Below are 15,110 nucleotides of genomic sequence, written 5' to 3' on the forward strand. Positions count from 1 at the left end.
GAAAGCGTGTATCAATAGATTGCTGCACTCGCAGACACTTTAATAGGCTTATTTTCAATATTCTGTATCTTGTTTTTTGTATTGTTGTTGTTTTTGCTCTTTCTTGTGGATGTTTTGACTCTATCAATATTATCCATTTTCTGTATGTCGTTTCTTGTTTCTGAATCATTATCGTTGTTATTTTAACTTTTTCTTGCATAGGAATTGTGAAATCCCTGGATATAAATATTATGTTTTATCAGTTTATAGGAAAGTTTAACCATATATATTTTTATAATACCGGTAAGGAATAAATATAATATTCGTATTGACTTTTTTAAAATTATTATTATGTAAAATAGTAATTCTGCCTAATCTTTGTCTTTTTCATTTTTCGAAATTATCAATGTCATTAGGTATGTTGTATTGGTTGGGATGGGGTAAGGGGACGAGTTTCCACAACGGGTAGAGTGCACTCTAAATTTTTAGGGGATAATAGGCTCGGATGGCATTTTAAATTTTTAAGGGACAAGAAGTTTTGGATGACCATTAATTTTAGGGGATAATAGGCTGGGATGGCATTTTAAATTTTTAAGGGACAAGAAGTTTTGGATGACCATTAATTTTTATATTTATTAGAAAGTTAAAATTACAATAAAATTTAGTAATTTAGCATGATAAATAAAAATATAAAAATTATAATTATTATTAATTTTGAAATTTAAATTATAAAATAAAATATCAAAGTCTAAGACTATCTAATCATTATTGCACATCACAAAAAAAATCTGGTCATCATTGTTCTTTGTTAAGAACTTAAGAAGTATTACTAGTCTGCTACACTCTACCATTGCCTACATACTCATTCTATGATGCATAATGAATCATTTCAATTTTTTAGTAGTAGCTAAACTTTAAATACTAAAAGTAAAATTTAATAAAAGTGTAAGCATGAACAAGTCATTAAAATTTAATTATAAATCTCAAATTAAGAGCCTAGAAATTAAAAACTTTGTCATCAGTGTAATGTATATCATAATCATTCAGAATCACTATTATTTACAAAGCACAATGAGTATTACCCTCCCATCTATACAATGTTTACAAAGAGTATTACCATACAATCTATGCAATGTTTATTTGTGGAGGAACAAATGTTATGTACAAAAGTAACAATGTCATAAAGTGAAATAAATTATATATAATAAATGATCATTATGTTAATTTATTCATGGAGTGAATAGATTGGTTCCTAAATTGAATAATAGAACTTGCTAGGTATATAGGCAACACCACTAGTAATTTAGTAGCACATTGACATATATTCTAGTTTCTCATGCTCGTCTCTGGCATATATTTAACATGGTATTAAAGTCATGGTGATTGTGGGATAGGGAAATTTCAAAGATTCATGCAAAGAAAAAGCTTGTCATAGAGATGGAGATCTCTGGCATATATTTAACATGGTATTAAAGTCGTGGTGATTGTGAGATAGGGAAATTTCAAAGATTCATGCAAAGAAAAAGCTTGTCATAGAGATGGAGAAAGAAACAAGTTCAAATTGAAGGAAAATTAATTCATGAAGTATAGTAATTATAAACTTTAAACATGAATATATCATCAAAATTTAATTATAAATTTCTAAGTTGTGCATCTCAGATTTCGCCCTTCGCTCCACTCTTACCTCACCTGCAACCTTTGCTCGAGTTCTCTCATCACTATTTACCTTTTTTGTTGGAGTTCTTTGTTTAGCGTTTAGCTCCGTTAGCTCGAATCTTACTTGCAACCTGTGTTTACTTTTTTCGTTGCGTCTTTGTAATATTGTTTACCTCTGTTGCCACCATGTAGAGTAGTGTGTAGTATGGATTAGGTTTAGTTTAGTTGATAGGTTTAGGTATAGTTTATTCAATAGGTTTAGGTTTCAAAATTTGTTTTTTAATTTAGATTCTAATATTTAATTTTTTAATTCTTTTTTTTTTTCTTTTTTTTTCAAGTTTAATGTGCATGATATAGGAGACATCCTCAAGTCCCTCTAAAATTCCTCGATTTTCCGAGGGATGGTTAGGAGATGACTTGAAAGTCCCTAAGTTCCTGATGGACTCCCCAACCAGTTGAGGAAATTTTCGACGAATTCCAAAGTTCTCAGATGATCGAGACAAAGAAAATGCCATGAATTTTGGTGAAGACAGGGCCCCATACAACATAGGTCACTACTCGATTCAAGACAAAAAAAACTCCAAAGTTCTCAGATGATCGAGACAAAGAAAATGCCATGAATTTTGGTGAAGACAGGGCCCCATACAACATAGGTCACTACTCGATTCAAGACAAAAAAAACTACATAAATTTTGATGGAAACAGGTCACCATACAACAAAGGTCACTACTATATATATTCTACTTATTATTTTTTTATATAATTTTTACAATTATTGATTTTTAAACATATAATTGTATTTACATTTTTTTTTTCATTTTGATTATAATCCTAAATTATTTTTGTAATCCTCATTTAATTTTGCATTTTATCCATTTTTTTCATCATTTATCATTATAATTTTCAATATTATTTTTCTTCAATATATATTTGTATATATTATTATTTTTAGTTTATATATATATATATATATATATATATATTTATGACCAATATTTATGAATTATAAAGTATATATTTTCTCAATATATTTTAATTTAATTATGATATTTAAAATTAAATTACTTAGTCTCTTTGATTTAGTTTTTTTTTAGGTTTTAAATTCATATATTAAAGTAAGAAGTTGAAAATGGAAATTAATTATAAAGTTGAAGATGAAAAATAATTATTAAAATATAAAATCTAGCTTGATGACAACATTACACAATGAGTAGAAATGACTTTTCCATATAATATATAAGCGAATCCCAATTTAAATTCAACCTTAATTTAAAAAAAAAAAAAATCAATTTAAGTTTTATATATATATATAAAATAATAATTTTAAATAAAATTTAAGTTATATATATATATATATATATATAAAATAGTTTTTATAATAGTTTTTCGAATACAGTGTTATTTGATAAAAAAAATAAATTTACCCGTTACTACCAGATTATTAATGTTCAACTTTTTAGTCATTTTATAACCATAAATTTGTTCGATTAATCATCTCAATTCTAGCTAGATTATTAATGTTCAAATTTTTATCATTTTATAACTGTGCATTTGTTCGATTAATCATCTCAATTCTAGCTGGAGATTGATTTGTTGGACGAGTCACTATTTTCGAATATGGAATTGGCTTTGGTGTATTCTAAGTTAGAGATTGATTTTGTGGATTAGTCACTATTTATTTTTAAATTAATATATTTTTTAATTTTTTTTTTTAAATTAGTGGTAATTTTAATATAAGCTAAAATTAATTTGGTAAACGCTAAAAGTAATATAGGTAATTTTAGGTCAAATATTTCATGTTCTTTATCAAGTCAATAAGAGTGTTTATTCTCGAATAATTTTTTTAGAATTTAATTTAATTATCAATAATTTATAATATAGGTAATTTTAGGTCAAATATTTCATGTTCTTTATTAAGTCAATAAGATGTTTATTCTCGAATAAATTTTTTAGAATTTAATTTAATTATCAATAATTTATGAGATGAATGACATGATTTAATTTCCATAAATTATTAATATTCTAATAATAATCATAAATCAAAAGTTGAGATTTATCTTAAAAGTAGTTGTCTTTTTTTTCCTTTTAAGTTAAATTGATTAATTAAAAAAATTGTCATATGATAATGTATTGTGTGAACATGAGTGATAGTTTTTGGGCATGTGATATGAGTAAGTCATGGTATTGTAGCAAAACCTATTTACATGTTAATAAAATGAGGGTGAATCTCCATGTTTAAAAATTTTGATACATGTTTTACAATTTTATATACATGTTTAACTCATATATTATTTTTTATAATAATAATATTATTATTATTATAATTAAGTTAATTTTCATGATATTTTTTTTAATTATGAAATAACTGTTCTAATATCTATCAGCATTTACCAATTATTTAATTTATATAATTTTATTAACTCTTAAATCAATATGTAATAAGCTTGATTTATCAATAATTCGAAATCATCTTGTACTCTAACATTTGGATTTGTATGGAATGAACAATCAATCATTTATATAAGGTATCATCTTTTAACACCCTTTTATGATTTAATATGGACTCTTATAGAAAAAATTATATGACTATTATACAAAAATTTATATGTATAATTTATTATTTTAATCTGCTCATTTTTCGCTAACTTATGTACCTTATATATGCTATATGGTGATCATTTCCATTGCTTTATGAATTCTATTCTATTTTTACACAACATAGGGTCTGGACCCTCCTTTGAATTGATTGTTGTCCTCCCATACACGACACCTTAGTCCCTCAACCCCTTTGGGATTTCGTTTAACTATACTGTACTAGTGTGTGGAGTATGGTATAGCGGATCATTTTCCATCTGGTTCTAAATTAGTCTGTTATCCTATTATACCTAGGTTATTTCTCACATTCCAAGGTGCCATACAATATGTTTATCTTGCTTTAATGATTTCTAGTGAAGAGCGTCAATTTAAGATTTTGGAAAGTAAAGGTCCATTAAAGAAATTTTGAGGTCTAAAATGGGTTTCAAAATAAAAATGTACAAACAAAATTAACTTTATAAGAACCAAGAGGAATCAAGATGATGATTTCAACCATGGGGGATGATTCACCATTTTTGGAGTACAAAAAAAAAGATAAAAAAAAATTATTTTTTCAACTTGTATTTTCAACTTATCTCCTTACGATTTTACTCAAATTTTGAGTGGAAGAGCTCATTGGATGTAGAATTTAATTCCTCATCCAAGGAGTACCCATGTTGCATACTTTTGATGGACCCTGCTACATGAAAACTGAGAAATACATGAAAAACGTGATTTCAATAACGTTTTTAATGTATTTCTCATTTTTCGCGTAGCAGGGTCCATCAAAAGTATGCAACATGGGTACTCCTTGGATGATTAATTAAATTTTGCATCCAGCGAGTGCTACCATTCGAAATTTGAGTACAGTCGTAGGAAGATAAGTTGAAAATATGAGTTGAAAGACTAGTTTTTTATTTTTTCCCTCTAAACTTTGATGATGTAATTTAATCTTATTTTATTATTTTCTCTATTATTTTATAATATCCTTAGGGGGGCCCATTATAGACCTGAAATTTGTGGTTAGCGAATTCCTTTGAAGTATTCTCGATGAGTTGTGTTTTGTGGTAGAAGTGGGGAATTTCACTCCATCCGTCAACCATAAATTGACCTTTTCTGTTTCAGAGGTGTCCTACTCTCTAGCTACCTATTGTAGCCGGTGAAGTCAATCAGTGCAAACGGTTGTATTTTGTGTTGATTACAGGTTTCAAGTTCATATGGACCCTCATAGAAGGATGCCCAGTTGTAGGGGAGGCACGCTTGGGGTGTTTTCGTTCAAGCACCGTAAACTATTCAGGTGGGAATCAATTGCAAAATTCTTCGATTTCTCTCCCATGGAAGTTAGACAAGAGATTCTCACTCTAGAAGCAAGGGAGTTTGGGGAACGAATGTATAATTATGACTCTGAAATTTGTAGTGGAAATTTCAAATGGGTTCCAAACCCAAGAAAGTTGAGAAAGAGAAGATTATGTTTCTTGCATTCTATATCAACACACCGATAGAGGGAGACACTTTTCAATATGGTGTTTCAAGACAAATAGGTTGACAATTACAAACTCTTTGTTGTTCTTGAAGAGTTTAAGAGGATACTAAGGGAAATTAGGTACGATCTAAGTTATATAGTGGTTAGAATGAATATAGTGGAGCGTTTCATGGTCTCAGACTCAGACACTAATTCCAATGCTCATAAGAATGGGGAAGCTATTATCAACTTGCCAGGCATCAACATAGTTGATGCAAGCTCCTCTCTAGAGTACTCGGTGATCATTTTGGATGAATAAGTCCACCTCTAAATTGGCTCTTATTTGTATCTGTTGATAGACTGTGATAGTTTTCTATATGGATACTGTCATCTAGTTTTAAATATGTGTTGTAGCGGATGCAACACCCTCTAAAATTTTGGCCAACACTTAAATTTTAGAGTCTACTATGGATCTCGTGATTGATCGTTCCTTAGTCCCTTATTAGTGAGTTAATGATCTCAAGCTCCCCTCTTCGATATTAAGATTCATCCACACTTTTATCTTTATATAGTATGTGTCATCTTTGGGCATGGGGATTATCATTTGTCATGCAAAGGGAAGTTTGTTTTGCTTCAAGGGGAAATCTTTGTGAGAATGGGTTGTTCTCATCACATATACATGTTTCGCACTCATTTCATGCACTCTTGCACAAGTGTCACCTTTAGCCTCCCAAAGTCTATCATCGGAGCCGCACTTGTTGTAAGTTGCCACAAAGGTTGTTGCATTAAGCGAAGTATGTTCTTATATGTTCTAGATGGTCTATGTTGTATCACTAAGTGTTCAAGTGTGTGATCGTAGTCAAGTTCTATCACTGTTCACATCGGTTCCATTAATCCCACACTTAACCAAATTTTGGAGTTCCCCTAGCAACCTAGCCTCATTTAGCGTTCCTGAACTGCGCACTTCGCAATTGCAACCCTCGAGATTTTCCCTTGCCTGCTAGAACTGTGTAATGCGCAGAAAGCCCAGCCTCCCTAGGCATCCAAAACCGTGCAGTGGCTTCCTCTAGTGTCTTTCCCTTAGCGAGAACCCACTATCTCCAAAAACTGCGCAGTTCAGGGTAAAACTTTCCACTTTAGCACCAAACATTTTTATTGATATTTTACACATAGAAGCATTTCCAATGATGCAATAATCAAGTCAACAAAGTCTGTATACAAAAGTTATGCCACTCAAAAGTTGCCATTTCTGTTTTCACCACCATAATTCGAGAGGATGCCACGTCAACCTTCATTATTTATGGAAAAGGGGATAACCGTGTGATTATGATGAATAAGACTCTAGAAGAGTCCATATTGTAACTCTTTTTAAGAGTTGAGGTAGTCAAACCTAACCAATCATAGGCTATCGGGTTGTGTCATAACCGGGCCACTAGGAGGAAAATGGGTTCCATTCTTTTCAACTGCATTTATTCCATATATGAGAAAAATAGTTGAGAGGGATATGAGATAGAGTACACAAAGTGGATTTGTGCAATGTAGTAGCCCATGGCTCATAGGCCATACTTCTTTGTATTTTCAACATTTTCTATTTAGAGAAAGAGATCAATGTGGCCTCACATTCCAACTGGGTTTTCTCCTGAAAGGGTTTCCTAAGTCATATCTTGTGTCAAATGTGTTCGCGAGTTTTTATTTTTGTGTTTTCTATTTTCTTCATAATTTTAATTTGCATGCATACAAAATCAATAATATTTTACAAATCTATAAATTTAAAGAGAAATAAAAACCTAATAGTGTCAATTTCAAAATTTTAAATATAGTTTTAATAGATATGTTGTGACGAACTGTCCAATGGAATATCCATAACATTTTATGAATCAAAATATTTGACTATGACATGGATATTTAAGATATGAAAACCAAAATGATAAGTAAGTAGGCCATTCTGTTTTAAATTAGTGTCTCTTCTTTCTTTGTTTCAAATGTCAATTTTATCTTCTTATGTTTTTCCTACTCCTTGTAGATTCTTAGTGGTCACGTTATATTACAAGAGTACCCAGTTCGTAAAAGTTTTCCATTCGAGTGCCTAAACAAACATGTAGATCTTCATGTTTCTAGTGCAAATAGAGTGTGTTTGAGAAAATACACACCAAAAAGCACAATATGCTAAATTTTTTAAATTAAATTTAAGTTCATTATAAATTATATTTTTTCCCCACTGGCCTTTAGATTATTATATTACAATTTTTTATCCTCATACATGTTAGAATCTTATTGTCGTAATGACATGTTCTATGTATATTATAATATTTGGTTTCCAATTAAGCAACTTGAGAAAAACTTTACATGAAGACCATTACTTTGCATAGGATTGACACTATTTCTACATCAAGGGTAGAGATTGAGATGCCTATCATGGAGTTGGCCCATAATTGGTTACAATATAATGTGCAAGAGTTGGAAAATAGGGGGAGTATGATAGAGGAGGATGGTATAGAGAAGACACCTTTATAACAGGTGTTTATTGACATCAAAATTGTGTCACCACCTTGATGAACATAGAGAAAGTCACATACACAAGGAGGTCTACTTAGTAGCATAACTAGAAGAAGATGTTAATGTCTAAGTTCTTCTTCTAGAGGATGTTAGAATCCAACTCCATCCCTAGGGCCTTATTTTGGAGGACATCAAAGTCCGAAGACAAGCTCCAGGACCATGTTAGTGAGATACATTCATTATATTTTCTTGATGATTTTCTGAGGCTAGGGAGTTATGGCTCATGACATAATTCAATATTGATGTGTGGTGTATCACTAGATCTTATATACTGATTTTCTTTGTGCTTATTTGATGTTATTTTTAGATGTTAAAAATTTGAAAAAAAAATGTTTTAATATATATATATATATATATATATATATATATATATATATATATTGGTCTATATTTTCTCCAATATTGTTGATAAATAACTAACAACCATCTCACCTTGCCCTTTTTTTAAATCATAAAAATAACTAAATTATGTTGAAAATAGCAACAAGAAATGTTAAAAATAGCATCAAGAAAAAATCTTATATAAGTTGTCCTTGAATTATATTGTAATTCTATTATCATAACAACTTGTAACAATTAACTAAGTTAAGTTGACTTAGTTGGCTCAGTAAATTCGAGTTGAAAGTCTATTTAGAGTCATGTAAAATGATTCCTAAATTTTAGGGGTCCAGGTTGAGTTCTTTTGAGTTGTAATTAATTAACTCAGTCTAACTAAGTTATGGTTAGTTAAACTAGTTCAAACAGTTGGAGGAACTAGTAGGAGGTCTAATAGTGGGGACCAACTTAAGTGTAGCTTCACTGCTCCACCAGTTAACTGAATATTCACTCATAAATAACACATGCATGTCAATTCAAAGGAAGACATATTTTAGATTAGAATTCAGGGACAATGTATTATCGGTTGTATAATTTTCCGAGTTGTACAGATGGTGCATGAAATTAGTAGAATACCTATGATGGATTGCGCAGTTGTGGTGAGGGATATTCCCAATTAAACATGGGATAATTCCCTTAGGGATTGCACAAGGAAGTAGCGGCTTGGGAGGCAACAAAATTGGCTAAGTGTTGGCTTGATCTGGTTTGTGAAGCAGTGAGATAAATTGTACTTGTGCATAGATTGCTCAGGTTGAACAAGTATTGTATTTTCTTCTCAGATCTTCTGGTTAATGCAATATAGATAGATTCAGGGTTTTGAGCAGTTGCTTTACTCATAAAAATATTGTGTTATGTGCGATTCAAATTCTTCATTTTCTGCTTAGTGTGCTCATCAATCATTTTTTGTTTTCGTTGATGAGTAGAGTAGATTCAAGTATTTTATTATAACATATTACATAAGCAGTATGAATCTACATGGTATCAGAGTTTAAGACATTATAGAAGAGGAGAATATGATTTTGTTGTACAGGGGAAATCGAATTTGTAGTTTCATACTTCAGATTCAGCAAGACATCATTCTACGGTTTGAGACTTGAGTATGCCTTAGAGGGCATCTAGAATTACATAACTTGGAAGGACAGGATGTAGGCACTGTTGGAAGATAAGAGGCTCAAGGAATTCATAGATCATGATATTCTGAAGCCTCCAACATCTTGCTAATGATCTAGCTAAATGGAGAAAGTGTGTAGCAAAGGCGAGAAGGATTATCCTAGAAGGAGTTCGAGATCATATTTTCTCGAATCTCCATGGTAAGGAAACTCCATTTGCAATGTGGAAGGCATTAACGGACATGTTAAAAAAAATAGTGACCACATGAATCTGGCACTGAAGGACAAACTCATAAAAATCAAGATGGAGAAGGGTGACTCAATTACGAAGTACTTGACCAAGTTCACCTAATGTCGGGATGAGTTTGGAAGTGTCGGGTTACTATTGCAGAAGGAAATCTAGTGAGCCTAGCAATTCTAAGACTTCCCAAGAGCTGTCACAACTACCATGACTCAATTAATGGGAGGAAGAGGCTACCAGAGTGGGAGTGATTGTGGTCTGACTTGGTACAAGAAGAGATTCGGTGGAACACTAGAGATGAGACCTCATCCAAAGAAGTGGAAGAGAACTTTGCATTAGTTAGAAAAGAAAATAAATCCAAGGGAAATAAGTCCCAAGGCGAGGAGGGTGGAAAGAAGAAGGAATTGTCGAACATGAAGAGCTTTCACTGTCACGATATCATGCACTATGCTACGAAATGCCCACAGAAGAAAGCAAGCAAGAAGGAGCCTATAGTAGCAACAGCAGGTGAAGCTCTAGCTTCACAATTTGAACTTTATTTCACTCTCATTGCATGCATGGCAAACATTGTAATGGGAAGCATGTGGTATATCGATAGCGGTGCCTCATTCCATATGACGGGGAATAGAGATATCTTCAGTGACTTAGAGGAGAAAGACCTCAAGCAGAACATAGAGTTTGGAGATGATGGGAGGTATAGCGCGATCGGCATCGGTACAGTTACTTTTCAAAGGTATTTTGGCTCCCCTCTTAGACTCACAGATGTGATGTATGTTCAAGGACTAAAGAAGAATCTTGTTTTCGTCGTAGTATTGGAAGACCTTGTCTACGATGTGCTATTTAGTAAAGGGAAGGTTTTCCTTAGATACATCGCCACGAGACAGATGAAACAAATCGGTGTGCGAGTCAAGAACTTGTGTTATGCTCTTGACCTCCGAGAAGATACCAGAATACCAAATATGCGAAGAAATATACCCAGAACTCAGAACAATAAGAAATAATAACATGTATTTTATTATTTAGAAAGGAAAGCAATGTTCACTTGCCTCTTCGAGAGGGCAACCTCCAATAGAGTTGGGCTCAATTACAAAATAAGACATGATGCTCCTCAAGGGGAGTCTCTATCCTTTATATATGATTGATACATGCAATACCATGGTTCGGTACCATGGTTCTTATTAATACCATCTATATAATACCATGGCCCATTTGCAACTAACTGTGGTCCATTCTTTAAATGTGGGTCAACTACTTACAATTATTAATATGGGCTTTATTGACTCTTTAACTAACTATAACTATGACTTGACCCTATTACATAAATAAGGGGGTTAGGGTTGGACCCTAACATGCCCTCCCCCATAAAAATAGCCTTGTTCTCAAGGCTGAAGCTGCGGAAACTGCTGAAGAACAGTGACTGGTTCCCAGGTCGCATCTTCTGGAGAGGTGTCTTTCCACTTGACGAGGACTTCCTTGATCGTGCGGCCACGCAGGTGCTGTTCTCGTGTGTTAAGAACCTGTTCAGGTTGGAGCTAGATTGAACCTTCTTCATCCAATTTCGGTAGACTAGTTTGAATTCTGCAATGGTTCCCAACCACTTTCTTGAGGCATGAAACATGGAAGACGGGATGGAATTTTGTAGTGGGTGGCAAGGCTAGCTTGTAGGCTACTTCTCCGATGCACTGAAGTATTTGATACGATCCGTAGAATTTTGGAGATAATTTCTGACAACCCTTGTCTTTGAGTGATGTTTGCAGCCTCAAGAATCCCTGATCCCCTTCTTGAAATTTGTGCTCTGAACGATGTTGGTCTGCCTATTGCTTCATGCGATTTTGAGCTTGATGGAGATTCTCTTTGAGGTGGGCCAGCATGGTTGCATGGTTCCATAGGAGTTGATCCACTGCTTGTACCTTCGAGCATCCCTGGATATAAGAAGTAGGTGAAGGAGGGAGTTAACCATAAACTGCTTCATATGGATTCATTTTGGTGGTGGCATGATAGTTAGTATTATACCACCATTCGGCTAGAGGTAACCACTGTACCCATAAATGTTGTTTTTCTTAAGTGAAACACCTGAGGTAGGTCTCCAGACATTTGTTGACTGCTTCAGTTTGACCATCAGTTTGGGGATGATAGGAAGTACTGATTTGTAGTTGGGTACCTTGTAGCCTGAAGAGTTCCTACCAAAAGTTACTAGTGAAGATCGGGTCACGATCAGACACAATGGAAGTGGGCATGCCATGTAATTTGAAGATCTAGTCCATGAAAGATTGAGCCATCAAAGCTGGTGTAAAAGGGTGGGGTAGGGCACAAAAATGAGCATACTTAGAAAGTTTGTCCACGACCACCATGATTAATGACTTGTTGCCTGACTTCGGAAGACCCGTAATGAAATCGATAGAAACCTCCATCCAGATTGAGGCAGGGATGGGAAATGGCTGTAATGTGCCTAGGGATTTGACTGTTTCTCCTTTGTGGCGCTGACACACATCACACTCAGCTACAAAAGTAATAATGTCCTTTTTCATGCCTGTCCAAAAGAATGAAAGTCGAGTGCAAGCATAATTCTTCTGAAAGCCTGAATGGCGTGCAGCGGGAGATGAGTACAACTCTGCCAAAATGCGACTTTTAAGGGTGTATCTTGGTGATATCACTACTTTGTCCTTGTAGCGAAGAATCTCATCCTGCCAAGAGTAACCCGCTGTGGAATTTGGATCTGCCTGCAATTTATTAATGAGTTGGGAGAGCAAAGGATGTGAAAACCATTCCTTGTGAGCCTCTTCAATCCACTCTGGAATGGGAAGAGAGAATTCTAGCAGGGTGCTTTCCTCCTCAAATTGTTGTGATAAAGCATCCGCTACGACATTTTCGCACCCTTTCTTGTAAATTATCTCATAATCATATCCCAACATTTTGGCTAGCCATTTATTTTGTTGTGGCGAGGATAGGCGTTGTTCCAAAAAATATTTAAGGCTTTGATGGTTGTGCGGATTTGGAAACGCCGCCCCAATAAGTATGGTCGCCAGGTATCCACTGCATGTAAGATGGCCATCATCTCCTTCTCATAGGTAGATTGTCCCAAAATTTTTCCACTTAGTTGTTGGCTAGTGAAGGCCAAGGGTCGACCTTCCTACATTAAGACAACCCCAATACTCGTACTTGAAGCATCACATTCAATCACAAAAGATTTGGTGAAGTTGGGTAGTGCTAATACGGGAGTGGAACACATGGCATGTTTGAGAGCTATAAATGCCTATTGCGCTTCATCATTCCATAGGAATGAATTTTTCTTGAGAAGGTGAGTGAGGGGTCTAGCAAAACGACCATAATTGCAGACAAATTTGCGATAGTAGTCGGTGAGACCCAAAAATCCTCTCAAGATCTTCAAAGTCTTTGGTTGAGGCCAATCTTGCATTGCCTGGATCTTTTTGGGATCCACCCTCACACCTTCACGCCCCACAATGTGGCCCAAATACTCAACTTCTTCCCTGCCAAAAGAGCACTTGGACAATTTGACAAATAATTTATGCTTCCGGAGCAGTTGCAAGAGCAGATCTACATGCTACAGATGTTTTTCCCAGGTGAGGCTGTAGATGAGGATGTCATCAAAGAAAACAAGGACAAATTTTCTGAGATATGGTTTGAGCAGGTGATTCATGAGGCTCTGAAAAGTGGATGGGGCATTACAAAGACCAAATGGCATGATCAAGAATTCATAATGGCCTTCATGAGTTCAGAAAGCAGTCTTTGGAATGTCTACTTCTTTCATGTGAATTTGGTGACAGCTTGAGTGAAGGTTGAGCTTAGTAAAGAATTGAGCCCCGTTTAGTTCATCCACCAAATCATCAAAAACCTGGATGGGAAATTTATCTTTGACTGTCAGCTTGTTGAGGGCCCTGAAGTCTGGACACATACACCATTCCCCATCTTTCTTGAGCACCATGACCACAGGCGATGAATAAGGACTAATGCTAGGACGAATGACACCGGCTTCCAGGAGTTCCTTGATGATTTTTTCAATTTCATTCTTTTGGGCGAAAGGATATCTATATGGGCGCACATTTGGTGGTTATGCCCCTGGGACCAAAGTAATGCTATGATCATGTTCCCCTCTCGAGGGTGGAAGCTTATGAGGCTTGTCAAAGACCTGTAGATGGTTGTTTAAGACCTATTGCATCTCATAATGAATATGAAGAGGAAGTGGGTTTGAAGGCCTGGATGGTATTAAATTGGGCTATAACTCCATGGTGGCCTTTTTTTAACAATTTTTCCATCCTATGCGAGCTAATGATAGAAGGAGCACCTGCCTGGAGTCTGCGGAGGGTATGTGTGTGGTTATTCTTCTTAAAGATCATATATAACTCCTGGAAATCCATTGTGATTAGGCTGAGTGTGCGGAGCCATTCAGCACCCAAGACAATGTCACACCCACCCATGTTGATGGCAAACATGTGGGTCTTTACATGATAATCCCCCATTTGAAGTTTGACATTTTCACAGCGGCCTTCACATTTCATTGTCCCCCCATCAGCAATCTAGACCTGGAGGTTAGAGACTGCTCTGACAAAACAATGCACTGCTTCAGCGAATCTTTGATGGATAAAGTTATGCCTACTGCCACTATCAATCAAGACTACTACAGGGAAATTCTTAATAAAACCTCTGATTTTGAGAGTTTGGGGAGAAGAAATTCCTGCCAAAGCATGAAGCGAGATAACTGGTTCTTCAGGTGTAGGTGGGAGCTCATTGTCCGGCTGGTTGTCCTCATCTTCCTCCTCTAGTCCCTCAAATGGTGGGGCTTCCTCAGATGTATTGTGATCAGTAGCATCAATTTGAAAGAATTTGGGTTCCTTGCATTTATGCCCCAGGGAGTATTTCTCATCACAGTAGTAACACAATCCTTGCTTTCTTCTTTCTGCCATTTCCGCTAGTGACACCTTTTGAACTTTAAGTGTTTGGGTAGTGCTCGGAGCCTGGGTGGGGCGTCCCTTGGCTATGAAAATTGGACGAGTCAACTGGACTGCTAACCTGCGTTCTACTTCACGAGCTATCTTGCAAGCTGCTAGCCATGAGGCTGGGTGTTGCAGTCGGACATGGGCTTGTATGGCGTCTTTGAGACCACTGACAAAACATTCCAAGTATAATTCATCTGCTAGAC

Source organism: Pinus tabuliformis, chromosome 2_1, assembly GCF_031772625.1.
Source record: "Pinus tabuliformis cultivar Carrire ecotype Pingquan chromosome 2_1, CPIR1, whole genome shotgun sequence".
NCBI lineage: Eukaryota > Viridiplantae > Streptophyta > Pinopsida > Pinales > Pinaceae > Pinus > Pinus tabuliformis.